General features: G+C 46.8%; 1 long non-coding RNA gene across 1 annotated transcript; it reads left to right on the plus strand.

The window, feature by feature from the left end:
• The first annotated feature begins 932 nt into the window (after positions 1-932).
• On the plus strand, positions 933-4,685 carry LOC307209184. The gene is made up of 3 exons (XR_013835391.1): positions 933-1,296; positions 3,167-3,307; positions 4,242-4,685. It is a non-coding gene; the product is annotated as an uncharacterized lncRNA (long non-coding RNA).
• Positions 4,686-27,953: the final 23,268 nt, after the last annotated feature.

Here is a 27,953-nt window from a genome sequence, read left to right on the forward strand (position 1 = left end):
CCCCTCAGATACATCCCACCTACATCACAGAAATTTAAATGTTGTTTTTCTCCTGTCACAGTTTATCTCCTGTCTGGCAAGTTATTTGACTAGATTGCCTGGGGAGCCTGGCCATTCTTTTGTAGTGGTAAAATACTTATTTCCTGGGCCAGGTTACAGGCTCACACCCTATTCATATCTTAAGACAGGATTTGTGAGGAAAGAGACAATGGGGAGACTTTTCCAGTTTGACCTTGCAGAGAAAACATTTGCTCAGTTTAGGAATCAAAATGGTTCCAGGTTGGCCTTCCTGTGCTGATCTATGTATGTGTGGTTATGAACATTACCATATATCTAAGACCATAAAATTCCTATCACATCTATCAGCAACGGTCAGAATCAGAGCTGCGTACCAGATTGCCACACACCTAGGTATCAGTGGAATCTTAGAAAATCTCAGATTGCAGGCCAGTGAAACATCCTCAGTTTCAACACTGAGGGAAACCCTATCTGCGCCTCATAGGGCTTCCTGGAGTGAGGTGGGCACAAGTAGGAAGCCATATCCCTTACTCCAAGGTTGGCGAACCTGCAGCCTGGCAGATATTGTTGGATCCCAACTCCCACCACCCTGTCACAAGTTAGGGATGATGGGAGTTGTAGTTCAACAGTGTGAGAAGGTTCACAGGTTTCCCACCCCTGATGTATACACAGAGCAAGAACCATGGTTGACAGTATTAATATTGTGGCTCAGGGTGCTTCCACATTATGGGTGGTATTCAACTGCTCTGTCCCTTCGGCCAACAGGAATTCCCCCCCCCCTTCTCCACCCCTTGCACCCTTCTTGAATCTGCTCCACGGGGTTGTGGGAAACAGCCAGAACAAATTCAGGAGGTCACACAGGGGGAGAATAGGGAGAGAACATCTTGTTGTGTGAGAATAATCATGAGAGCCTAGATTACAGCCAGGGTTTCTAGCGGTCAGGGGATTATCCCTTGAATGCCAGAAGCCAAACAAATTCTGCAAAACCGGTCAATGCAAATCCAGCTCCTTTGCATAATTTACACAGGTCCCAGGATGTGGCTTCCTCAAGTCAAGAATTCAGATCGATTTCCCCCACCACGCAAACACTCACAAAGCTGTTTGTGTCTAAGTTATGGCCCTATAATATTTTTTTGGGGTGTGGGGAGAAAGGTAGTGAATGGCGGTGGGACTAATTCTTAAAATCTTTCCTCTTAGTGACTTCCACGGCAAGTGGTTCAGCTTCAGATTCCTGGATACCTGTGACAAGTAAACGGTTCTCAGCCGGATCCAACGATGGTGAGTTTTTTCCAGACGGCCTGGAAGAGTGAAGAAGGGAAATGGAAAAGAGTGATGTTATATAAGAAAAAAAGGTAAAGGACTGGTCATGTTGTGCGGATGCCTGATGATCGTCTTCCAAAGCAACTACTCTATTCCGAACTTAAAAATGGAAAGCGTAATGCTGGTGGTCAACGAAAGAGGTTTAAAGACTGTCTCAAGGCAAATCTAAAAAAAAATGTAGTATAAACACTGACAACTGGGAAACTGCGAGCGCTCCAGTTGGAGAACAGCCTTTACCAAAGGTGTCATGGGCTTTGAAGACACTCAAACTCAGGATGCAAGGGAGAAATGTGCTAAGAGGAAGGCATGCTTGGCAAATCCACACCGTGATCAACTCACGTCTGGAAACCAATGTCCCCACTTTGGAAGGACGTGTGGATCCAGAATTGGTCACTTAAGGACTCAATGTTAAAACTATGTTTATGGAAGACAATCTTACTCGGCTACGAGTGATCGCTAAAGAAGAAGATGATAAGGGGAAAAACTGCTCCTTTTTCCTTATGGGTTACCAAAGAGCCCGTATCGAGTCCTTATGTAGGTTCTCTATCACTAGGAGAAAATAACAGGGGCCAGCCAGAGAATATTGAGAAAAGCAAAGCAGCTAGTAAGCTTGATCTTTTTTAAAGCTGTTGCAACAGGGTCCCCCCCCCCCACACACACACGCAGGAGGGAGGAGGAGACCCAGAACATTGGTGTGCAAACTCTTATATAGACATTTGAAATTGCCTCCCCTGTAGCTCAAGACTACCCCCCAATACATCATACATACATCACAGAAGGGGCGGTCTACAGCAGAAATATGAGTGTGTTGTTTTTCTCCTGTCTGCTAGGATACCTGATAATGGATCACGGATTGTATTACCTGGGCCATTTGTCCACTCTTTTGTGATGATAACTAGTCCAAGTCACAGGCTCACCCTGTTCATACACAGACACACCCTTAAGACAGGATTTGTGAACAAAGAGACAATGGGGAGGCTTTTCCATTTCTTTCCTCCTTGCAGAGAAATATTTGAGGTCACTGGAAGAGTCAAAATGGCTTTAGGACTGTTTTCCTGTACTATTTCCAGACATGTAGTTTACATATATATATATATATACACACACACACACACACACACACACACACACTTACAAATTTATTTATTTATTTATGTGTTTGCCTTATACAGTTATGAACATTTATTATATATATATATGAGACCTTAAAATTCCTATAACCGTGACAAAACACAAGAGAGCAGAATGGGGAGGACCAGAGGCCTGGTTCTTGATATTTGGTTAAGGTCACATATTGCCTGCCTATCAGTAATCCAGATACAGTGGTACCTCGGGTTAAGAAAATTCATTCCAGAGGTCCGTTCTTAACCTGAAACGGTTTTTAACCTGAGGTACCACTTTAGTTAATGGGGCCTCCCGCTGCTGCCGCCATGCGATTTCTGTTCTCATTCTGAGGTAAAGTTCTTAACCCAAGGTACTATTTCTGGGTTAGCGAAGTCTGTAACCTGAAGCGTCTGTAACCCAAGGTACCACAGTACAGCCCTGTAACTGAAGAAGTCTCAAGAGTCCTACTCGCCAGTAATACCATATGCTTCCCTTTGGGCATCTGTGAAAACAGGGTTCTGGACCAGACGGGCTCTTCTTAATCCCAAAAAAACTATGCAACCTAAGCTCTGGTCTCAGTCTCCCAGTTCCAGCTTTTCACGAGGAAATTGTGGAACTCCACATGCAGCCAGACTACAAGTCCCATCGCCTCCAACCATCGTGCCTGATGGCTGGGGCTGATCTGAGTCCAAATGCAAAATAATTGGGTATCTTGTCTCCTTAGGGTACGACCCTGCAACTACGGATGGAAACGAGCCCCCTTATCCTACTGCAGTTCAGGATCTCTTCTCAACCCAACACAGGCCCGAGAAAGAGACCAGAAACACAGAGCTGGCAACTTTCTCTGCTTCTGATTTATCAAAAGGTACATCCTGGATGCAAGTGGCGCTGTGGGTTAAACCACAGAGCCTAGGACTTGCCGATCAGAATGTCAGCGGTTCGAATCCCCGCGACGGGGTGAGCTCCTGTTGCTCAGTCCCTGCTCCTGCCAACCTAGCAGTTCAAAAGCATGTCAAAGTGCAAGTAGATAAATAGGTACCACTCCAGCGGGAAGGTAAACGGCGTTTCCGTGCGCTGCTCTGGTTTGCCAGAAGCGGCTTAGTCATGCTGGCCACATGACCCGGAAGCTGTATGCCGGCTCCCTCAGCCAATAAAGCGAGATGAGCGTCGCAACCCCAGAGTTGTCCGCGACTGGACATAACGGTCAGAGGTCCCTTTACCTTTACCTTATACATCCTGGAGACAGATCACTGTTTAGTTGCCTTTGGAAAGCTTTGTAGCAGAATTGGGGGGGATAGGGTTTTCCCCCCATTCCGACGGCCACATTTCCTTCTGGGGGAAAAGTGTGTGAAGCGACATTTCTCCTTTGTGCAATTAGCTAGTTTCTACAAACACAAACCCCCTCAAAAATGTCCTGGAAAAACATGGGACATCCTGTTTTTCCTATGCGAGAGCAGACGGCCATTTTAGGCACCATATTGTCATGTCAAGATCTCGCCCCCCCCAAAAGTGATTTTTTTGGAGGTGCCACGATCTCGCATGATGAGGCACAATGTGCATTTTTGGCCACAGTGAGAGCATAACACTGAAAAAAAGTGTGTCTTTTGGGCTCCGTGACTTTGTGCAGGTCATGTGACTGGGTTATTTGTGGGGCATTGGAATTTGTTCATTTTTATTTTTATTTTCAAAATATAGTCTGCCGCCCCCAAGGCCTGAGGGACAGTGGACCGGCCCCCTGCTGAAAAAGTTTGCTGATCCCTGCAGTCTAATACCTCTTCTCTCTTTCTGTTTCCTGTTAGCGGGACCCCTGCAGGATCAAAGCCCTGTCGTCATTCAGGAAAACTGCACCTGGTTCGAAGCTCTGGCTGCCTGCCATGCCAGAGGCCAAATCCTGGCCGGGAGGGTCGCGCTCCAGCCGGGTCTGAAGACTTGGCTGGGGCTGCACCGCCACGGGCTGTGGGGCTACTGGGTTTGGGCCAATGGGAGCGCCGTGGAGGAGCCTCAGAGCTGGCGGGAAGGGGAACCGAGCGATCCCCTACGGGGATACTGTGGGGCAGGGACAGGCACGGAGGAAGGAGTCCTGTGGGAAGACGAGTGTTGCGAGCAGGAGTTGTACTATGTGTGTGAATAGCACTCTGACGGCCAAATGATGCATGGCATGACAGCAGGGATAGCTCAGCCGGTGGAGCACGAGAACCTCAATCTCAAGGTCGTGGGTTTGAGCCCCATGTTGGGCAAAAGATTTCTGCCCTTGGCATCCCTTTCCACTATGATTAATTGTGTTGACTGATGGATTGAGCCCATCGCTTCCCATTAAAAGGGTTTCATTGTAAAGACATCAACAGTAAACAAAATAAACGTGTTAAAAAGACAAGTGCGTGTAAAAATCTCCCCAAAATAATACATGTATAAAAATATTAAAAGCATTATCACATGCAAAAACAAGTGACAAGACAAGTCCATATATAAATGCAATTCCACAGTAAAAAACTACTTCTTTGCAAAAGCAACTTCAAATCCAATAGGTACACACACACACAGGTTGGGAACTTGACTTTGGGGCCAGTCACAGTCTCTCAGCCTGGTCCTACATCAAAGGGTTGTTGTGAGGATAAAATGGACAGAGGGAGCAGGCCACGTACATCACCCTGAGCTCCTTGGACAAAAGGCATAGCTGTCAAGTTACAGATTTGAAAATAAGGGACCAGCAGCCTTGAAAATAAGGGATCAGCAGCCAAAATAAGGGATTTTGCTTAACTTATACAGAAATCCGGCACTGATGGAGCCATGCTGCTTTTGCTGCGACTGACTGTGTTTTGCAGGGGGTTGGACTAGATGATCCTAAGGGTCTACAACTCCCACCAAAGAGTGGCAGACAAAACTGATGAACGACGTCGAGATGGCAAAGCTTACAGGCAGAATTAGAAACCAGGAAGAGGACCTCTTTCATAAAGAATGGGGAAAGTTTATAATTTATTTGAAAAGCTATCGTAAAGAGTTACATACATTGGTAGGATTGACAGAAAAATTTGAACTATGGATGGACAAATGATTTATAAAAATAGAGTTATGAAAGGGATGCAGAGGGGGAAATCACGACATTAAGATGCTGCACTGGTTGGAGGGGATGCTAAGCAGCACGTCGGGGCTGCCGTCGTCCTGGCGCAAGGAGTTCCATCGGCCCTTCCCCGCCCGAGAGAGAGGGAGGGAGAGAGACTCTCGCCCATGCTGCCCGCAAGTCCAGAATGAGGCGATTGCGGCGCCACGGCGGCCGCTGAAGCGCCGCCCTTCTGCGTCCCTCCCCACCCCCTCCTCTTCCTCCTCCCTCAGGCTGCCTCCTCAGCTGCCGCTGCCACTGCCGCCTCCGGCTTCCCCTGGCAGAGCGGCGAAATTCTCGCAAGAGAGGGGCTGCCTGCCCGCCCGTCGCCACCCGTCTCCTCACGACGCGCCCCTGAGGGGGAAAAGGGAGAGGCGGAGTCGCGGCAGCTCTTTTGCTCTCTCGAGGCGGAAGACCCCGAGCCGCTGCTTCCTTCCCGAGCTGGGCGAGCATGAAACCCGGGAAATTTAAGGGACATCATCAATCCGGGACAGCAGCGGGACACGGCACTGGGATAAGGGAGTTTCCCACCAAATAAGGGACGGTTGACAGCTATGATGAAAGGTGGGATATACAGTAAATGTAATAAATCCGAACTCTGTATACAGTTCTGTGATTCTATACCCTCCTGGACCCTCTTCCAGAGTCATCAGTTGGCAACTTCTTGAGCTCCTTCTGTCAACTCTCGTCCTGCCCCTCCAGAACTTATTGGGACTTACGATATTGACTATCTTCATAACCACAAGAACTAAAAACTCGCTTTCATAGAAACGGATATTCTCAAGAAGGTAAATTCTGCGCCCAATTAAACCACACACAGACCTTTCTTAAAAGCTGGCCCAGAAGGGTAACAGAATAGGCACAAAAGCGGCTGACTCATCTGTGTGGTTTACGCAGCTGGCTACAAGTGCCGTGAGTTTACTTCAAAATCTGTGTGTGGAGAAAGGATGGTGTAAACTGGAAGCAATTGTGTAGCTTAGCACAGGAGTTCCCCAACTGTAGTCTGCAGACCGTAAGTGGTAATTTGCAAACCTCATTCAGTGTGGACCACACATTGTCTAGCACGGTACATTTCAGTTGCTACAACAGGAAGGAAAATCATTAAGTGGTCTGCCAAGACCCTCAGGAATTTTCAAGTGGTCCATGGCAGAAATGGTTTGTGAACCACGGCCTTAGTATATACAGTTTGAATGATAAAAGGAGGTAAGCAATGTACTCCTTTTATTTGTTTATTATTTTTTTAATGAGAAGTGCCTGAGAACTTACTCTTCCACAGAAAAGTGATGTAGTAAACCACAATTACATAACTGTGACATCCTCAGAATTAGGATGTTGCATAATAGTAACATCCCCCACCTTCCGAATTATTAGTGTTTCCTAATTTTTCTCCCCTCCTTGCTGGTAATATGCAGCCGCTGTTCATTTGTGGACAGGGTTTTCCAGGCTGCTGCTTTGAGCTCCAGCGCTTCTTTGGAGCTAAGGTTGTGTAGTAAAGCACATGCCCCACATGCAGGAACGCCTCGACTCAATCACAGCGGTATTTTCTTCGGAAAAGGATTGGTTAATTAAAATCAGATAATGGGGAACGTCCTCCCAAGACCCTGGAAGCAATGCCAGTCTGAGTAGGCAATATGTAAGGTAAAGGGACCCCTGACCATTAGGTCCAGTCGTGACCGACTCTGGGGTTGCGGCGCTCATCTCGCTTTATTGGCCGAGGGAGCCGGCGTACAGCTTCTGGGTCATGGGGCCAGCATGACTAAGCCGCTTCTGGCGAACCAGAGCAGCGCACGGAAACACCATTTACCTTCCCGCCGGAGCGGTACCTATTTATCTACTTGCACTTTGACGTGCTTTCGAACTGCTTGGTTGGCAGGAGCTGGGACCAAGCAATTGGAGCTCACCCCGTCGCGGGGATTCAAACCACCGACCTTCTGATCAGCAAGCCCTAGGCTCTGTGGTTTAACCCACAGCACCACCCACATCCCAGGCAATATGTACAAATGCCATAAATGGAGGTTCATGAGCCTTTGTTGTTGTTTAGTCATTTAGTCGTGTCCAACTCTTTGTGACCCCATGGACTAGAGCACGCCAGGCACTCCTGTCTTCCACTGCCTCTCACAGTTTGGTCCTTTGTCAGCAAGGTCCTTTGTCAGCTTTGGACCTTTGTCAGCAAGGTGATGTCTCTGCTTTTTAAGATGCTGTCTAGGTTTGTCATTGCTTTTCTCCCAAGTAGCAGGCGTCTCTTAATTTCGAGACTGCTGTCACCATCTGCAGTGATCATGCAGCCCAAGAAAGTAAAATTTCTCACTACCTCCATTTCTTCCCCTTCTATTTGCCAGGAGGTGATGGGACCAGTGGCCATGATCTTAGTTTCATTTGATGTTGAGCTTCAAACCATATTTTGCGCTCTCCTCTTTCACCCTCATTAAAAGGTTCTTTAATTCCTCCTCGCTTTCTGCCATCAAGGTTATGTCATCTGCATATTTGAGGTTGTTGATATTTCTTCCGGCGATCTTAATTCCGCCCTGGGATTCATCCAGCCCAGCCTTTTGCATGATGAATTCTGCATATAAGTTAAATAAGCAGGGAGACATTATACAGCCTTGTCATACTCCTTTCCCAATACTGAACCCATCAGTTGTTCCATATCCAGTTCTAACTGTAGCTTCTTGTCCCACATAGAGATTTCTCAGGAGACAGATGAGGTGATCAGGCACTCCCATTTCTTTAAGAACTTGCCATAGTTTGCTGTGATCGACACAGTCAAATGCTTTTGTGTAGTCAATGAAACAGAAGTAGATGTTTTTCTGGAACTCTCTAGCTTTCTCCATAATCCAGCGCATGTTTGCAATTTAGCCAGCCATCAAAAGCTAAAGGGGAAAAAATGGGTACGAAATTCAGTATCCTCCTGGCTGGCATCCATCTGAGGTCAGTTTTTTGGATGATGCAGGAGAGACATGTTTGGTTGCAGCTGAGGCAGATGAAGGCAACCAGTTTTGCTGCTACAGGTGTGCCATGGTGCTTATCTTCCTATATACATAAAAAGGTAAGGCTGTCATCATGCAGCCCCCACTGGTGGGCTTACAGTGCCACATCACAATCCTGGGTTTGCATGAAGAAATGGCTTGGGAAGGTGAAAAGCAAGCTTCATAGTTGCACAGGCTGGGAAGGGGAATCTCTATGTAGGGAGAATGGCGGTGGGGGTGGGGGTGAGCAGAGCGAACAGGGGCACAGCCCCTAGAAAACTATATGAACGAATCCTACCCTAATCTTGAAAAATACGAAGTAATGCAATTCGCCCTTCTTAATGCATGAATATCAATTACCTCAAACAGCTATTCCTTGTGAACATGGAATGTTGCTGCTGATTCTGGCCGGGTTTCTCAACAAATCTTTTTTGGTTTCTGTAGGCCGGCTCCTGAGTAAATCATCTTCTGCATTGCTGGGAAGGCCTTTCTGATGTGGGCCCAGCGTAACCTACGGGGAAATCTGTCATTGCTCATTTGTTTAGACTTGAGTCTGGCTGATTTCCGTGGTAGAACTTGGACTTCCTCTGCGAGATGTCAAGTCCAGTTAACAGCTGGGCTGGCTGGCTCTGTGTGGGTGTCTGTGGGCGAGCTTGGGTGGGAGATTGTGCAAGGCTTGCATTCCACTACCACTCTCCACTCCAAGGCCACCCTGAGGTTCCTCAGCCGCTTGCTCAACGTGCTTTCACAGTCTGTGGCAGGGAAGTTTCTGTGGGAATCGCTTTTTCAGTCGCCGTCGGCCTGAATAACGCAACGACCATTGGCTAATACTAGAGCTGGGGTCGCCAGGTTGGTGCCCGCAGTTGCCCACAGAAGGCCTCCACAAAGCACCCCTCAAAACCCTACAGTGCTCCTGCCTGCCTGCTTCCTATTTGCACTGGGTCAGCCTCTTGTACATTAAACACCCCTCCTAAACATGCACACATTTCTTTATTTCCTTTGTTTTAAAAAAATTCAATGGAAAATTGAAACAAAAATTACAAACATTGAATCCAAAATAAAACAGTACAAACAGGCAAAAAAAACCACAAAAGAGAAAAGAACACAAAAACAAAAACAACAAAAAAGCACACATCTACAAATAAAACAATATCATTCTAATCTGGTCATTACATACATATACACATATTGACTTCCTTCCTTTGTTCTAAGACCTTAATTTTTTTTACTCTTTCTAAGTTGTTGTGTCTAATGTAGATTACCTCTATCTTTATACTTTTTACACCATTTTTCTCTTTCTTTAACCCTGCAAAGCATCATTCATTACATACCGATATGCTTATTCCAGAACAATGTTTTTTTCATATACTCTTTAGCACACATTTCAATGGATGCCAGGATTAGATGCCCACTCTCTCAGGCCTGTCCTGAGACATTTGGCCACTGTGGGCAAAACGCCCTGATGACCCCACCCCCAAATATCTGGTTCCCGGTCCCGCCACATCCTTGCCTCTGCTGCCGGTCCTGTCACTGCAACCCTCTCCTGTGGTTGTGGCCACACTGCCGCCACGATGCCACAGTTAGTGGTAAGGACACATTGGCAAGGGCAGTGTGTCGGTAGTGCAGGAAGCCCCGGTGGGGCTGGCAGTGGCACAATGGTGGGCGTGAGACAGTGGGAGGATCCGCTGCCTGAGGCAAATGGCTTTGCCTCGCCTCACTCATGGGCCACCTCTGCCATCCTTTCTTTTAAATTGTGGGTGAACATATCAGACGACACAGCGATTCTTCAAACAGCTCTTGTTTATTCACAGGCCAGAACAGAACTGAACTGAAGGGTTCAGCCATCCTGCTTATATAGAGCTCCACTACAACGGAACAGTAACCACTTCCTGTAACTATCCAACCACTGAACGTCACTTTCAATCCCTTATTTGCATATGTGGACCTGAGTGAAAACTATCTACAGTATCCCCCTGCTGGCCGAGGGTGAAAACTTCAGTACACAACACTTTCCACTTGTTAGGAGCACATGAGAGGGTGCAAAGAGCTTCTCTCTGTCAGCAGCGGCTGATGTAGGTGCCTGATGTAGAGAGCCAGTGTGGTGTAGTGGTTAAGAGCGGTAGTCTCGTAATCTGGGAAACCGGGTTCCCGTCTCCGCTCCTCCACATGCAGCTGCTGGGTGACCTTGGGCCAGTCCCACTTCTCTGAAGTCTCTCAGCCCCACTCACCTCACAGAGTGTTTGTTGTGGGGGAGGAAGGGAAAGGAGAATGTTAGCCGCTTTGAGACTCCTTAAAGGGAGTGAAAGGCGGGATATCAAATCCAAACTCTTCTTTCCCTGTGCCATTTGTGGTTCCAGTCTCTTCAGCTCTTTTGGAGGTGGCAACCATTTTCTGTTATGCCCTGCCCCCTAGGGCAGCCATTTTTTGAATTTTTTTAAAAAATAATCTTTATTAATTTAAATTACACAAACATACAAAGAATTTACGAAGAATTTACAATCTCATACTACAAAAAGAAAATTAAAGAAAAAACAATTAAGAAAAAAGAAAAGAAAAAAATACAGTGGTGCCTGGCAAGACGAAAAGAATCCGTTCCGCGAGTCTCTTTGTCTTGCGGTTTTTTTGTCTTGCGAAGCAAGCCCATTAGCGGATTAGCGGATTAGCGCTATTAGCGGCTTAGGGGCTTAGCAGATCAGCTGATAAGCGGCTTAGCGGTTTAGCGGATCAGCTGATAAGCGGCTTAGCGGCTTAGAAAAGGGGGGGGGAGGAAAAAACCCCCGCAGGAACTCGCAAGACGTTTTCATCTTGCGAAGCAAGCCCATAGGAAATTTGTTTTGCGAAGGTTCTCCAAAACGGAAAACCCTTTCGTCTAGTGGGTTTTCCGTCTTGCGAGGCATTCGTCTTGCGGGGCACCACTGTACAGAAAAAAGAAAGAAGAAAAAGCAGATTTACATGCATAAAAAACTTAATCTTCCTAATTAATACTTCAATAAACACTTAAACAAAAAAGACTTCTGACAAAATGAGTTTTCCAATCGTTCTCATTGTACTGTTTATACTGTCGTCAATTATCCCGCACAGTTTTATATTCTTTAATATTGTTCCCGTCTACTCCACAAAGGGTATTTGTTGTGTTTACAAGTATCACTCAGGTTCTGCTAATATGGTGTGGTTGGTACAATATGATCTTATATAAGCCTTAAATATTCTCCATTCTCCAAATATTTTCTGGTTCAATACTCCTCTAACTCTTCCCGTCAGTTTTACTGGAAAGAGGCAGCTTGGCCACCATGATTCACGAGTGGGTAACTGTAAGTTCACGGTGGAGCTACTGTGTCTATGGCTTTTTGGAGTTTCCTTCGTGAGCCAACAGCTCCTTATCTTATCTGGCGCATAAATCACTTGGAACTTTCTTCTGAGCAGGCATGTTTGCACTGAGCAGGGTTTCAGTGCACCAGAGGTCAACGTGAGTCAAGCAGTTGCAACCTCAGGGTTCTCCCACAGGCAGCAAGGCTTTTGCACTCACCACAGTGCTGCTTCTCCTCACAAAAACCTGCTGTTTACTGCTGAATTGGAACAAACATCAATTGTTTGTTCCGATTCAGCGGTAAACAGTGGGCTTTCCTGGGCAAAGCAGTGTGGGACAAATGAAAAAACCCACCAGGCCCATGCCTAAAAGAAATACCGTATTTTTCACTCTATAGGACGCACTTTTCCCCCTCCAAAAATTAAGGGGAAATGTGTGTGCGTCCTATGGAGCGAATGCAGGCTCCTTGGCTTCAGCGACAGCAACGCAAAGCCTCCGAAGCGCAGAGGGAGCGCTCCCTCCGCGCTCTGGAGGCTATGCGTTGCTTTCGCTGAAGCCTGGAGAGCGAGAGGGGTCGGTGCGCACCGACCCCTCTTGCTCTCCAGGCTTCAGGGATAGCCGCCTCTCTCAGTAGAGAGGGAGAAGGGACTCTGTTTCTCCTGCCGCTTCGCTGAAGGGGCGCTGAGCAGAGAGGGCGAGAATTTTTTTTCTTGTTCTCCCCCTCTAAAACAAGGTGCTTTGCCCTATGGTCGGGTGAGTCCTATAGAGCGAAAAATATGGTACCTCTTGGTCCTGTGCTTTCTACAAACGGGACAGTTGGGAGTGTGCACAAACCTAGAGGGCTGGCCGTGCAAAACCCAGTCCCCATCCGTGCTACTCATTTTACTCATAAATGACCTGTGACAGTCATTCAGCAAGAATGTGTGGACTGAAACTCCCTGGAATTCCTTGCCTTGCGCTGAAAGCAGTGACTGGTTCAGGGTAACAGTCCTGAGGTAACAGCCCCAAGTACCCTTTACTGTGCGTGTGTATGTGTGTTTTAAATGAACCCATTTCCTGAACGGTAAATCTTGCCGCTGCGATGGCAGGACTCTCACCCCAGCCACCCCCCTCTCTCTTTAAGGCTGTGTGTGACACTCCTGTTGCGTCATAGTCGATGTTCTTGCGTGACTCCACGGTGCGTTGTTGGCAAACACAAACTCTGTTCCCTAGGAAGTATTGCAAAAGTCCGTGCCGTTGTTCTCCCCGCCCACTTCCCCCTTGGCATAATGAAGACACACACAGAGTGCATTGTCTCTGGGACAACCGAGGAGGCTATTCTTTCGGACCTGAACAGTTGCATTCCTCTGAGGGTCACATGACAGTGGTGGGCATGGCTAAAGTAAGAAATGGGCGTGAGCAACGTCTGCAGGGTCACAGTTTTATTATTTGTACCCCGCCCATCTGACTGGGTTGCCCTAGCAACTCTGGGCAGCTTCCAACATACATAAAAACAGAATAAAACATGAAACATTTAAAAACTTCCCTATGCAGGGATGTCTTCTAAAGGTTTTATAGCTACTGTACTTATCTCCTTGGCTCGAGGTTGTATAGTTACTTATTCCTTGGCATGATCTTTTTAGAGCGGTGTATAACAGTCAGGCATTTTGTTGTTGTTTAGTTGTTTAGTCGTGTCCGACTCTTCGTGACCCCCTGGACCAGAGCACGCCAGGCACTCCTGTCTTCCACCGCCTCCTGCAGTTCAGTCAAACTCATGCTGGTAGCTTCAAGAACACTGTCCAACCATCTCGTCCTCTGTCGTCCCCTTCTCCTTGTGCCCTCCATCTTTCCCAGCATCAGGGTCTTTTCCAGGGAGTCTTCTCTTCTCATGAGGTGGCCAAAGTACTGGAGCCTCAGCTTCAGGATCTGTCCTTCCAGTGAGCACTCAGGGCTGATTTCCTTCAGAATAGATAGATTTGATCTTCTTGCAGTCCATGGGACTCTCAAGAGTCTCCTCCAGCCCCAGAATTCAAAAGCATCCATTCTTTGGCGATCAGCCTTCTCACTTCCATACATCACTACTGGGAAAACCATAGCTTTAACTATACGGACCTTTGTTGGCAAGGTGAGTATCCTTGCCAAGAAAACTCCATGGACAAAGTCAGGCATAAAACCATACAATAAAAACACTATTTAAAAATTGAAACTAGGAGACTCCCCCCCCATTCCCCTCAGAGTTCTACGATTCCCAGGGCTCAATAGGAAGAGGGACTGATGGTTAGATTGTTCTGGAAACTGTCACTCTGTAAGGGGTTTCCAAAGAGCTCTCTGCACCTTTAACAAGCCGCAGCGCCTAGGTTTCTGGAGTAAGCCATGATTGTTTGCAGCGGCATGGTACTGCGTCAAATGTATAGTGTGGGTAGGGTCTTGGTCTACTCTGAGTAGGACTTGGTTGGCTACAACCCTTTTGCAATAAAACAAAATTAGGTGTTGAAATTACATGCCTGTTAGTCTCGCACCCAGATTTTTCCATAACAATGCCCAAGTAGGCTTGGGTAAGATACATTGAAGGGACTTACCATATTTTTTGCTCTATAAGACTCACTTTTTCCCTCCTAAAAAGTAAGGGGAAATGTGTGTGCGTCTTATGGAGCGAATGCAGACTGCGTAGCTATCCCAGTAGCCAGTACAGCAAGAGGGATTGCTGCTTTCACTGCGCAGCGATCCCTCTTGCTGGTCTGGCTTCTGAGATTCAGAATATTTTTTTTCTTGTTTTCCTCCTCCAAAAACTAGGTGCGTCTTGTGGTCTGGTGCGTCTTATAGAGCGAAAAATACGGTATTTAGTATAAATGACACCCATGTCTTTCTTGTAGGCTTCCCTCAGGTTGGCCACTGTGAAAATATGAATGCTGAACCAAATGAGTGTTTAAACTGATCCAGTATATATTCTCTTCATGTGTTCTCTCTTTCTCTCTCTCTTTCCCCCCTAAGCTGAAACAAATTTGATTGGGGAAGTGGCACAGGAACTGTGGGTATTTTAAGACACACACACACTCACTCGAGGGCTGGCTCCCCCAACTCAGGGCCCATCCATGACATTTTTCTGCCAGGTGTAAAAGCAACAATTGTAGAGACAACTGAACTGGCAGCTCAACCTTATTTTCATTCGGGTGACAGCTAGGGCTGGCACTGCAGAGAATTCAGCTCCGAGCAGACATGGAAGTGGAAATTGCCTCAGTTTGCCTGTTCATTTGTGGTCAGGAACGGAAATGAGAGAAGCAAATACGACCCGTATTGGCTGTTGATGTTTCCCAGCCTGCAGTTTATATGTAATGGAGGACTTCCTTCTTCCTCATCCCACCCCCACCCCCGACGTTTCCTCTGCACCAAAAGGAATGGTGTGGAATCACACAGAGGCAACGTAACTTATTGTGTTAAATTTGGCCACATCGGACAGCGAGATAGTAGTTTTTAGCTTTTACCTGAAACTGAACTGCAGCACAATAGAAACAGAGCTGACTGTGGGTGAGAGCTGACTCCCTTCATCCATGGAGAGATGCTATTTGGCTAAAAATGGAGGGAATCAGAGGTTGAAGATGGTTGGAATATGCAGAACTGGCAAAACTAACAGATAAACTACATTAAAAGGACAACAAAGACTTTAAAACAGAATGGGAACCATTTACAACATATATGAAGAGGCAACATCAAGAAATGGACTCATTGGTAGGGTTTGAGTAAACAAGCACAACTGTATACAACAGAAAATAAGACTATATGTACTGGGAAAATTCTGGGGAAACAATACGCAGGGTGAACAATATGGAAATAAAACAAAACAGGAGTATGAGGGAAGTCCAGGGGAGGAGGGTGGAAATATGAAAAATTGTTAAAGATATATTGTTGGAAGAAGTATACATGGAAAAATCAATTAAAAATATTTTTAAAAAGAGGTTGAAGATTGTAGATTTCATTAATGGCACACCCCCCACCCCCAAAGAGAAATTTGAGTACAGTGGTACCTCGGGTTAAGTACTTAATTCGTTCTGGAGGTCCGTTCTTAACCTGAAACTGTTCTTAACCTGAAGCACCACTTTAGCTAATGGGGCCTCCTGCTGCTGCTGCGCCACTGGAGCACGATTTCTGTTCACATCCTGAAGCAAAGTTCTTAATCTGAAGCACTATTTCTGGGTTAGCAGAGTCTGTAACCTGAAGCATATGTAACCTGAAGCGTATGTTACCCAAGGTACTCAGAAACCCAGCCAGACAGGCGGGGTATGAATATATTATTATTATTATTATTATTATTATTATTATTATTATTATGAGAGGAGCTGCCCAGCTTTGAGATAGTAGCTAAGCAACCAGAAGGGAAGGAGCAGCTGGGCGATACATCAATCGAGAGTGGGGGGAAAGCCCTCCCTCCCCCAAACTCGGAGGTCTGAGCGTGTCAGAGTTTGCTGCGGAAATCGCAAGGAGGAGTCAGAGCAGGCAACTAATGTCTTTGTAGAGAGTTGCCCGTTTGTGCTTGTAACAGAATGCCGTAATAAAAGGACTATAAATCTACCAAATGCTCGTTAATTCTTATCGGTGAGCCACCGGAAGGGAGAGGTAAACTCCCATACTTGCCACTGTCCAACAAACCCACTCTACCCCCACTCTATCTCTTTTTGTGATAAGAGAAGTGATAGGGGGAAGTTCACTGGAAAGTGTGGGACAATATTTTCTTTCTGCAATGTCGCCCAATCTCCCTGCGAATAAATGAGAGTGGATGTTCAATAAGCAGCTGACGTCATCTAATCTCCTGGCAAACTTTGCACAGGCTCGCCATAAACAAATTCAGACGGATGTTTTATAAACAGGCCGTTTTGAACTGAACATGGTGTTCGCTTCAGAAGTAAATTATTTCACAACCGGCTGTTCTTCTTTGGGTGATGTTTACTTTGCCCGGGCCAGAGAAGAATCTCATGACCTCTGGAAGTCATGGGGAATTAGCCTGCATTGGCTAATTACGACATGCTCTGTTGTTTTGCATCATGTGCTCTGCTGCTGCTCGCTCTGGAGGTGGGGCTAAGAGGTACAAAGGACAGCGAGGTCCTGAAAGCACCCAATCTGGGCTGTGTCACATGATTTAAGGTTTGTTTTGTAAACTACCTTGTGTCGTCAATGCACCCTGAAAGGTGGATAAGATATTTTTTTAAAGTTCCCTCCTCCGGCAGTTTCTGAAGTTTCACAAGGCACCAGCCACAAATGCTCAAGTCAGTGTTTGTAACCTTGAGGTCTAGCAACCTCAAGGTTAGATTGCTGCAGTGCGTTCTACATAGGGCTGCCTCTGAAGACCGTTCGGAAACTTCAGACAGTGCAGAATTCAGGGGCCAGAGCAAGACGGTTTGATCCTGGTCCAAATGTGCTGGCTACCAATTAGTTTCCGGGCCCTATTCAAAGTGCTGGTTTTGACCTGTAAAGTCTTAAATGGCTCAGGACCGCAATACCTCAAGGACGGCCTCTTTCCATATGAACCTTCCTGAGATCATCTTCTGAGGCCATCCTTCGTGTGCCTCCTCCTCAAGATGTCTGGAGGGTGGCAACATGAGAACGGGGCCTTCTCTGCAGTGGCTCCCCGTCTGTGGAATGCTCTCCCCAGGGAAGTTCGCCTGGTGCCTTCATTAGACACCTTTTCTGCACTTATGTAGGATGACATTTGTTCTAAGAATTCTAAGGTCTGTAGTACCCAGACTGTAAAGGTAAAGATAAAGGGAGCCCTGACCGTTAGGTCCAATCGCGGACGACTCTGGGGTTGCGGCGCTCATCTCCCTTTATTGGCCGAGGGAGCCAGCGTACAGCTTCCGAGATTCAAGAACTAAGTATTTACCATCTCAAAGAAATGGCCAGGCTACCCAGAAAATGCAATCAAGTAAGGCATTATCAGGTATCTTGGCAGACAGAAGAGAAGCAACATCCTCAAATTTCTGCTGGAGACTGTCTCCTTCTGTGATGTTTACATGATGGTTTTTTTTTGGGGGGGTGTTGGGCTACAGGGTGGGCAGTTTTCAAAGTCTTTACAGGGCAGGGGTAGGCAACCTAAGGCCTAGGGGCTGGATGCTGTCCAGTCTCCTTCTCAATCCAGCCCACAGACGGTCTGGGAATCAGCGTGTTTTTACATGAGTAGAATGTGTCTTTTTATTTAAAATGCATCTCTGGCTTATTTGTGGGGCATAGGAATTTGTTCATTCCCCCACCCAAAAAATAATAATAATCTGGCCCACCACATGGTCTGAGGGACGGTGGACAGGTCCACGACTGAAAAAGGTTGCTGACCCCTGTTATAGGGGCTTGCTCACCATTGTTCTGGGTCTCACCTACCTCCTTGCAAGGAGGGGAGAGAACCCTGTTGCATCAGAAAAACCAAGATCTTGCTTCCTTCCTTTCTATGGATCTTGCCTCCATCCATTCATCTCTGACCAGTCACCAAGGGGACTCAGTCCCTTGGGGAGTTGGGCAGCAAAAGCCAACCCCCCTATTTTTTTCTATAACACCTTGAATCATTGTGAATACCCTCTGCCCTGCTCATTAGACTGGGATCTCTGCTTTGCCTCTGGGTGGGTTGATCGACTGCCTGTGGTCAGCATGGTTGTTTTTCTGGTAAAAAGGTTCAAATACATAGAAGCAGGCTTTTTAGAAACGAGGAAATTCTGGGCTTTCCCACCATCTAATTTCCCTTTGGCCATAAGCAATATGGCCTCCGAGTTGTTTTCTGTGTGGGCTTTCCTGTTCCCCTTGAAGTCTCCTTCCTCGCTCTAGCCATGCTGGACTCAAAAATACCCCCCCTGTGGCAGCATTAGCATAACAGCTGTCAACTTACAGATTTGAAAATAAGGGACCAGCAGCCAAAATAAGGGATTTTTCAAGCACAGATATGTTCAACTTCTGAGCCCCTCTGAGCCAAAGGCAGAAAGCCCAGCCAGCAGCCAAACGAAGCCTCAAGCGGTGGTTCCCACAGCGCAGCAACCCGGCAAAGGGGATGCAGCAAGGAAAACCACCGTCACCTCTCTGCTGGGAAGCGCTGAGCAAAGGCGAGTCCCCAGGCAACGCGGCCGATTTGATCGGCACAAGGCATGCAAGCTCCACCCCCCAGTCGTTCTTAGACTCCTTATTGGGTGAGCGACGCAGCCAAGCAACGCAGTTGGAGCCTCCCTCCTCCCTGGCCAGCAGGGAGGGAGGGAGAGGAGCTGCTTTCTTTGAAAACCGGGGAATTTTAAGGGACATCATCAATAAGGGACAGCAGCAGGACACAGCGCAGGGATAAAGGACTTTCCCACCAAATAAGGGACGGTTGACAGCTATGATTAGCATCCATATCAGGAACCTGTGGCTCTCCATATGTTGTTGGACTCCATCTCCAACCAGCCCCTTCCAGTACGGCCAGTAGTGAAGGGTGATGGGAGCTGTGGTCCAACAACATCGTAATCTGTGCCCAACTGCTTCACAAAAGCACACACATTTTAAGGAATGCATGAGATCTCCCTTCCAGTAAGACAGATGGCTATATCTAGCTTCGTGACACTGATGCCAAAATCAAGCATCGCCTGAGCTCTGCGAGTGCAGCTTTCTCCCTATTGAAGTGCAGAGTGTTTGAGGACCGGGACATTCGCGGGGAAACCAAAATGCTTGTTTACAAAGCTATTGTACTAACAACCTTACTGTGTGCTTGTGAAACATGGACCACTTATAAATGCCATCTCCAACTCCTCGAAAGATTCCATCAATGGTGTCTCCGAAAATTTTTACACATCACTTGGGAGGACAGGCGAACTACCGGTAATGCCAGTGTACTGGAAGAAGCAAAGATCACCAGTGTTGAAGCAAGGATTCTTCAACAGCAACTTCATTGGACTGGTCATGTTGTGCGGATGCCTGATGATCATCTTCCAAAGCAACTTTCCTATTCCGAACTTAAAAATGGAAAGCGTAATGCTGGTGGTCAACAAAAGAGGTTTAAAGACTGTCTCAAGGCAAATCTTAAAAAAATGTAATATAAACACTAACAACTGGGAAACACTGGCCTGCGAGCGCTCCGGTTGGAGAACAGCCTTTACCAAAGGTTTCATGGGCTTTGAAGACACTCAAACTCAGGACGCAAGGGAGAAACGTGCAAAGAGGAAGGCACTCTTGGCAAATCCACACTGTGATCAACTCCTGCCCGGAAACCAATGTCCCCACTGAGGAAGGGTGTGTGGATACAAAATTGGCCCCCACAGTCACTTACGGACTCACTGTTAAAACCATGTTTATGGAAGACAATCTTACTCGGCTACGAGTGATTGCCAAAAAAGAAGAAGAAGAAGAATGGAAGCTGAAATGCAGTAGAATGGAAACTGCATTGCACAGGGCAAGCACAAATTGGAAGGGAAACCGAAGTGATGGAAGCTGCAGTTGAGGAACACCTGGAGGACTGCAGGTTCCCTATTCCTGCCTGAGCTGCTCTCTCCACCTCGCTGGCTCAGATACCAGCAAAGGGTAGTGATGAGCAGAGAATAATAATTATAATTATAATTATAATAATTTATTATTTATTATTTATACCCCGCCCATCTGGCTGGGCTTCCCCAGCCACTCTGGGCAGCTTCCAAAAAAATTATTAAAATATTGTAATACAGTGGTACCTCAGGTTACATACGCTTCAGGTTACATACGCTTCAGGTTACAGACTCCGCTAACCCAGAAATAGTGCTTCAGGTTAAGAACTTTGCTTCAGGATGAGAACAGAAATTGTGCTCTGGCAGCGCAGCGGCAGCAGGAGGCCCCATTAGCTAAAGTGGTGCTTCAGGTTAAGAACAGTTTCAGGTTAAGAACGGACCTTCGGAACGAATTAAGTACTTAACCCAAGGTACCACTGTACATCAAACATTAAAAGCTTCCCTAAACAGGGCTGCCTTCAGATGTCTTCTAAAAGTCTGGTAGCTGTTGTTCTCTTTGACATCTGGTGGGAGGGCGTTCGACAAGGAGGGTGCCACTACCGAGAAGGCCCTCTGCCTGGTTCCCTGTAACTTAGCTTCTCACAGTGAGGGAGCCACCAGAAGGCCCTTGGCGCTGGACCTCAGTGTCCGGGTAGAATGATGGGGGTGGAGACGCTCCTTCAGATATACTGGACCGAGACAGAGTTTCGAGAAATTAAAGGATAAAGTGCGAGATTGGCTCCATTATTTTCAAATAAGGGAGGCTTATAATTTAGATAAAAAAATTGGTTTCCAGGTGGAAAAATCAAAACTAGAAACAGAATTGTTAGAATCCAAAGCTAAGACATTATCAAAAATGTACAACCTGCTGCTGAAATGGAACACTGAGGATGAAACGGTAAAATCTGCTATGATAAAATGGGCACAAGATATCGGCTATAACATTATGTTTGCTGACTGGGAACAGTTGTGGACCACAGGTATGAAATTCACGGCAGGTAATGCCTTAAGAGAGAATATTATGAAAATGATATACAGGTGGTACATGACCCCAGTCAAGCTTGCAAAAATCTATCATCTGCCCAATAATAAATGTTGGAAATGTAAAGAGATTGAAGGTACATTCTTTTACCTCTGGTGGACGTGCCCAAAGATTAAGGCTTTCTGGGAAATGATTTATAATGAATTGAAAAAGGTATTTAAATATACCTTCTTGAAGAAACCAGAGGCCTTTCTCCTGGGTATGGTCGGCCAAGTGGTGCCAAAGAAGGATAGAACTTACTTTATGTATGCTACAGCAGCAGCAAGAATACTCATCGCAAAGCATTGGAAGACACAAGACCTGCCCACCCTGGAAGAATGGCAGATGCAAGTAATGGACTATATGGAATTGGCTGAAATGACGGGCAGAATCCGAGACCAGGGAGAAGAGTTGGTGGAAGATTGGAAGAAATTTAAAATCTATCTACAGAAACACTGTAAAATTATTGAATGTTAATGACGTTGGAATGAAAAGAAGTGGTTCTAGTAATAAGGTAAAATAAGAATATGGAAGAAGGGATGGATTTCGGACGAAAATTTGAAGTTAGAATATGTGAGGATAAATGATTAGGCTAAAATATGAGGTTATGAATTTGCTGAGTAAATTTTTAAATGGAATACAAAGAAGGGAGGTGTGAGGAAGTCACAAAAATAAGTAAATGAATATAAGATATTATAATTCTCGAAGCTACAAACATGAGTCTGACCAAACTGCGGGAGGCAGTGGAAGACAGGAGTGCCTGGCGTGCTCTGGTCCATGGGGTCACGAAGAGTTGGACACGACTGAACGACTAAACAACAACAACAACAAAAGAGGGATTTTTAGCTTTTGCTTTTTATGTTAAATTTTGGTTTTGTATTTTTGTATTTTTTCTGTGTGCTATTATTTGGTAACTCTTTTTTGTTAAAAATTTAATAAATATTAATAAAAAAAACCAAAACAGATATACTGCACTGAGGCCGTTTAGGGCTTCAAAGGTCAGCACCAACACTTTGAATTGTGCTTGGAAACATACTGGTCATCTAGGGGGCGGAGTGGGGGGGGCACACACACACTTGCCTCTGTTGCTACAAGCCTGGACACACTTGACGTAATATGCCCCATTGAAATTGGCTTTAGGTTGCACAGCTCTTTGACTTGGGACGCAGCGAGGAAGGAGCTTAAGGGGCTGGGATGTGGGAGGCACAGAGCAGAGTGGAAGCAGCTTCGCTGGTCCAGAGAGGCAGTGTTGTTCCCCTGCACTGTTGACCAACAAAGCCCGGAGCTGAGTTCTCACACAATGGGGAAGTGAAAGCAGGGCAAGCAATGTTCCCTGGCTTGCCTTTTCCGGCAGAAGCAAATGTTCTGCTGCAGCCGGCAGAGCGGTGGCGATGATGACGCTGAAAAAGTGAAATTCCACGTTAGAGAGCCCCGGAGTTGGGCTGACAGGCACCAAGGCAGCTGGTAAAGCTGACCCAGCAATTGGGGAACTTTCTGGCAAGTGTCTGAGAAGCCAAAATTCCCCTTTGGTGTATTGGGAGGAATGAGAAGCTGAAAACCCAGGAGGCGGCTCAGGCCTGGTGCATGGGCCCCAGGGCCCTACAGGAGAGACTCCAACTTCCCACAGCCCCAGCCATCGTAGCTGATTTTCAGGGATTCATAGTCCTGCAACCTCTGGAGTGTCCCCATTCCCCTGGTCACAACCTACGCCCCAAAAGAATCCCGGGGAAGGTATTTAATCCCCCCCCCCCCACACACACAGAGCACCCTTAACAAGCTACAGTTAAAAAGCACCATCCCACCCACTATTACACAACAGACATAATGTTTTAAAATGGTTATAATAAAAAAAATATTTAAACATTTCTCCAAAAGCTAATGAAATGCCTGAGGAAAGTGTTCTGCAATCAGGGAGCCACCCCTTTAAAGGCCCCGGGAACCATTTGGTGGAACTCCAGGATATAGAATCATGGGATTATAATCATAGAGTTGGAAGGGACCCAAAGGCCATCTAGCCCAACCCCCTGCAATGCAGGAATAATAATAATAATAATAATAATAATAATAATAATAATAATAAATTTATTTATACCCTGGTCATCTGGGCAGCTTCCAACAAAACACTAAAATACAATAACCTATTAAACATTAAAAGCTTCCCTAAACAGGGCTGCCTTTAGATGTCTTCTAAAAGTTTGGTAGTTATTTTTCTCTTTGACATCTGGTGGGAGGGTGTTCCACAGGGCGGGCGCCACTACTGAGAAGGCCCTTTGCCTGGTTCCCTGTAACTTGGCTTCTCGCAGTGAGGGAACCACCAGAAGGCCCTCAGAGCTGGACCTCAGTGTCCGGGCAGAACGATGGGGGTGGAGACACTCCTTCAGGTATACTGGACCGAGGCCGTTTAGGGCTTTAAAGGTCAGCACCAACACTTTGAATTGTGCTTGGAAACGTACTGGGAGCCAGTGTAGGTCTTTCAAGACCAGTGTTATGTGGTCTCGGCGGCCGCTCCCAGTCACCAGTCTAGCTGCCGCATTCTGGATTAGTTGTAGTTTCCGGGTCACCTTCAAAGGTAGCCCCACGTAGAGCGCATTGCAGTAGTCCAAGCGAGAGATAACTAGAGCATGCACCACTCTGGCGAGACAGTCTGTGGGCAGGTAAGGTCTCATCTTGCATACCAGATGGAGCTGGTAAACAGCTGCCCTGGACACAGAATTGACCTGTGCCTCCATGGACAGCTGTGAGTCCAAAATGACTCCCAGGCTGCGCACCTGGTCCTTCAGGGGCACAGTTACCCCATTCAGGACCAGGGAATCCTCCACACCCGCCTGCCCCCTGTCCCCCAGGCCACTTTCCTCCCTTTACAAAACCCCAAAATGTTAAAGGGCATTGAGGTTAGTAGATCAGTCACTTTCTTAATCATATTATGTCATCCAGAGGGGGCAAAGCCCAAGAAATGAAATTGAAAACAGGTTCTGGGGCAGAGCTTGGCCTCTTGTAATCCTCGATTACGGCGCCTGGTGCGTAATCAGTTCCCACAGATCTGCCAGAATCGCTTCCATGCTGCATCTTTTGGGAATTTCTCAAATGTAAACGCACACCCCTAGAGATGATTCATCGCCTGCCTGTCCCATAATTTCCCAACAGCCTCAGAGAGCTGCTCGGCTGGTCTTAACAGATACAAGAGCCTGGAAGTGGTGCTTAGCCGAAGTCCTAGGGAGGAAAGGGTGGTTGTATGTATTTTGGGGTGTGTCTGTGTGTGTGTGTGTGTGTGTGTGTGAACCATGTGCTGTTGCTGATTGAGAAACCAGAACGCTTTCCATTTCTTCCCTGACTGGCAGGGAGAGACCAACATTTCATTGCCCATCTTTGCATTTCTGTTTCCAATCCGGTTTTCTTCCGACACACATCCATGACACAGCCAAACTCATCAGTCATTGTACTGTAAGGTGACTCACTATCTTCTAATATTTGCTTGTGGCGATGGCCACATTTGGGGGTGGTAGTGAACTTTGGTGTGTGTGTGTGTGTGTACGCTGTCCTTTTTCTGCATTGCGTGGTTTGGCTCGCTTTCTTTTCATTGTTGTTATTATTAAGATTTTATGGAAGCTTTTTCATGATACAATAAGATAAAAGAAATCAATCTGAATAAAAACAAAAGCAGAGAGAGGGAGAGGAAAATGCGGGGCCCTCTCTCTTAAGCCTTGTCTCACACAGAAGAAGAAGAAGAAGAAGAAGAAGAAGAAGAAGAAGAAGAAGAAGAGGAGGAGGAGGAGTTTGGATTTGATATCCCGCCTTTCACTCCCTTTAAGGAGTCTCAAAGTGGCTCACATTCTCCTTTCCCTTCCTCCCCCACAACAAACACTCTGTGAGGTGAGTGGGGCTGAGAGACTTCAAAGAAGTGTGACTGGCCCAAGGTCACCCAGCAGCTGCATGTGGAGGAGCGGAGACGCGAACCCGGTTCCCCAGATTACGAGACTACCGCTCTTAACCACTACACCACACTGGCTCTCTCGCACAGAAAGTGGGGGACCCTTCCAGCTCTCACCTGAGGCCTGTCCATTCTTCTCTCAGTCTCACTCTGAAAGGTTGTCTCTGCCCTGGGTCCAAACCCACCACTTTCACGTGTGTGTAATCCTTGGACCTCAAAAATGGCCCAGAGGACACCAAAAGAAAACAGCGGGGGTGCGGGGAGAGAATCATAGAATCATAGAGTTGGAATGACTAGAAGAAAGAAGATAAAAGAAGATAAAAGAAAAGAATAGACTACTTCTGATTTTCCCTTGCTTTCATGAGCCAGCTGAAGGTATTTTGGCATAGGAATCATCTTGCTGGATCAGCACAAGATCCATTCAGCCCAGAATCAATTCAGTGGACACTCAGTTAGTTACGATTAGGAAACTGAGATAGTGATGTACAGAAGTGAGAGCTGGACCATAAAGAAGGCTGATTGCCAAAGAACTGATGCTTTTGAATTCTGGTGCTGGAGGAGACTCTTGAGAGTCCCATGGACTGCAAGAAGATCAAACCTCTCCATTCTGAAGGAAATCAGCCCTGAGTGCTCACTGGAAGGACAGATCCTGAAGCCGAGGCTCCAGTACTTTGGCCACCTCATGAGAAGAGAAGATCCCTGGAAAAGACCCCGATGTTGGGAAAGATGGAGGGCACAAGGAGAAGGGGACGACAGAGGACAAGGTGTTTGGACAGTGTTCTTGAAGCTACCAGCATGAGTTTGACCAAACTGCGGGAGGCAGTGGAAGACAGGAGTGCCTGGCGTGCTCTGGTCCATGGGGTCACGAAGAAATGGACATGACTAAACGACTAAACAACAACAACAGGAAACTGAGAAGCAGTTGGAGGGAATGTTCTTCCCCTGTGGTCTGTGGCATCTTTGAGTAGGGTGGGATGTGTTGGGCCTGCCTTTCTACAGATGTGTTTTCTGGTTCTTATTCCACTTCGGTTTTCATAGCTGGCTTTACGTTTGCTATATCTGGGGTACTTTTGTGGAAAGAGCAACAAGTCCTACCTTCTAGGAGTAGGAGATTACAAGCTTGCTCCACCTTCCATGTGCAGCCTGTGAGATATTTCAAGATGGCTGTTGTCCCGCAGGAAACACCAACCCTGGGTTATAGCTTGCCTGCAACCCTTGGGCGCTGCTCAGAGATAAGGATGGCATGTAACACCGGGATTCCCCTGTCCTTAGCAGCGCCACCCGTGAACTCGGCGACCTCACCTCTGGCACCTGACTCAGCTAATGTACCAATCTCAAAAAGTGCTCCATGTGGGCTTTTCCAGACTTTTCAGATTTTCACTGCAACAGAAAGCACTGCTTACTCATTTCTGCTGCTCAGGTCTTGCCTGGGCATGATCTGCTCAAGTTTAGAGTTGCATTTTTGCCGCAAGAACATTTCACCTTTCCCAGCACTTGAAGTACAGTGGTACCTCAGATTAAGTACTTAATTCGTTCCGGAGGTCCGTTCTTAACCTGAAACTGTTCTTAACCTGAGGTACCACTTTAGCTAATGGGGCCTCCCGCTGCTGCTGCGCCGCCGGAGCACGAATTCTATTCTTATCCTGAAGCAAAGTTCTTAATCTGAAGCACTATTTCTGGGTTAGCGGAGTGCGTAACCTGAAGCATATGTAACCTGAAGCGTATGTAACCTGAGGTACCACTATACGATGTTTCGTACTGTGGGGGATGGACAGACGGACACACAGCTTTCCCCCTGAACTGTTGCCAGTTGAACGATGTGGCAATGTGAAGACAACAAGGGGACATGCTACTAGATATCACTTGCGATGGGGAGGCCAGAGGGCCATAGCTCAGTGGTAGAGCAGCTGCTTCTCATGAAGAATATCGTGGGTTCAATGCCCGGTGCCTCTAGATAGGGCTGGGAGACACTCTGGCCTGAACTCCTGAATCCGCTGCCACTCAGGCAGCACTGAGCTAGGGGCTCACTGCTCTGGCTTGGTAGAATGTAGGCAGCTTCCTGTGTTTGATGAGTACATAACTTTTCAACAACTTAATTGGATTGACTCATCCCTCTCCTGCTTGGAGTGGGGATCTCTGCAGGCAGCTATGAATGCACTCCCTAAAGCAACTTTTACCTGGCTTCCTCCAGGCCCCATAAAATTTGTAATCAAGGTGTGGTTAAAAAGATTCCCCGCATTGCCGCTTGCAGGAAAACGAACATGTCAATTAATTATTTGCTTATTATGTGTACAGTGGTACCTCAGGTTACAGACGCTTCAGGTTACAGACTCCGCTAACCCAGAAATAGTACCTCGGGTTAAGAACTTTACCTCAGGATGAGAACAGAAATGGCGTGACGGCATCGGGAGGCCCCATTAGCTAAAGTGGTACCTCAGGTTAAGAACAGTTTCAGGTTAAGAACGGACCTCCAGAACGAATTAAGTTCTTAACCCGAGGTACCACTGTATTGAATGCCTAACAAAGGTCTCCCCCACCCCGTTTTGTCATCACAATATCCCTGTGAGGGAGAGAGAGACCCAAGGCCGCTCAGTGAGCTTTATAGCTGAGGCAGGATTTGAACCTTGGTCTCCCTGGGCATAGTCTGAGGCTGCGAACACAACACACTCCACCCCCACCCCAGGAACTGTAGTTTGCTAAGGGTGCTGAGAATTGTAGCTCTGTGAGGAGTAAAGTACAGTTCCCAGGATTTTTTGG

The sequence above is a fragment of the Podarcis cretensis genome (genome assembly GCF_951804945.1).
Source record: "Podarcis cretensis genome assembly, chromosome: 2".
Taxonomy (NCBI): Eukaryota; Metazoa; Chordata; class Lepidosauria; order Squamata; family Lacertidae; genus Podarcis; species Podarcis cretensis.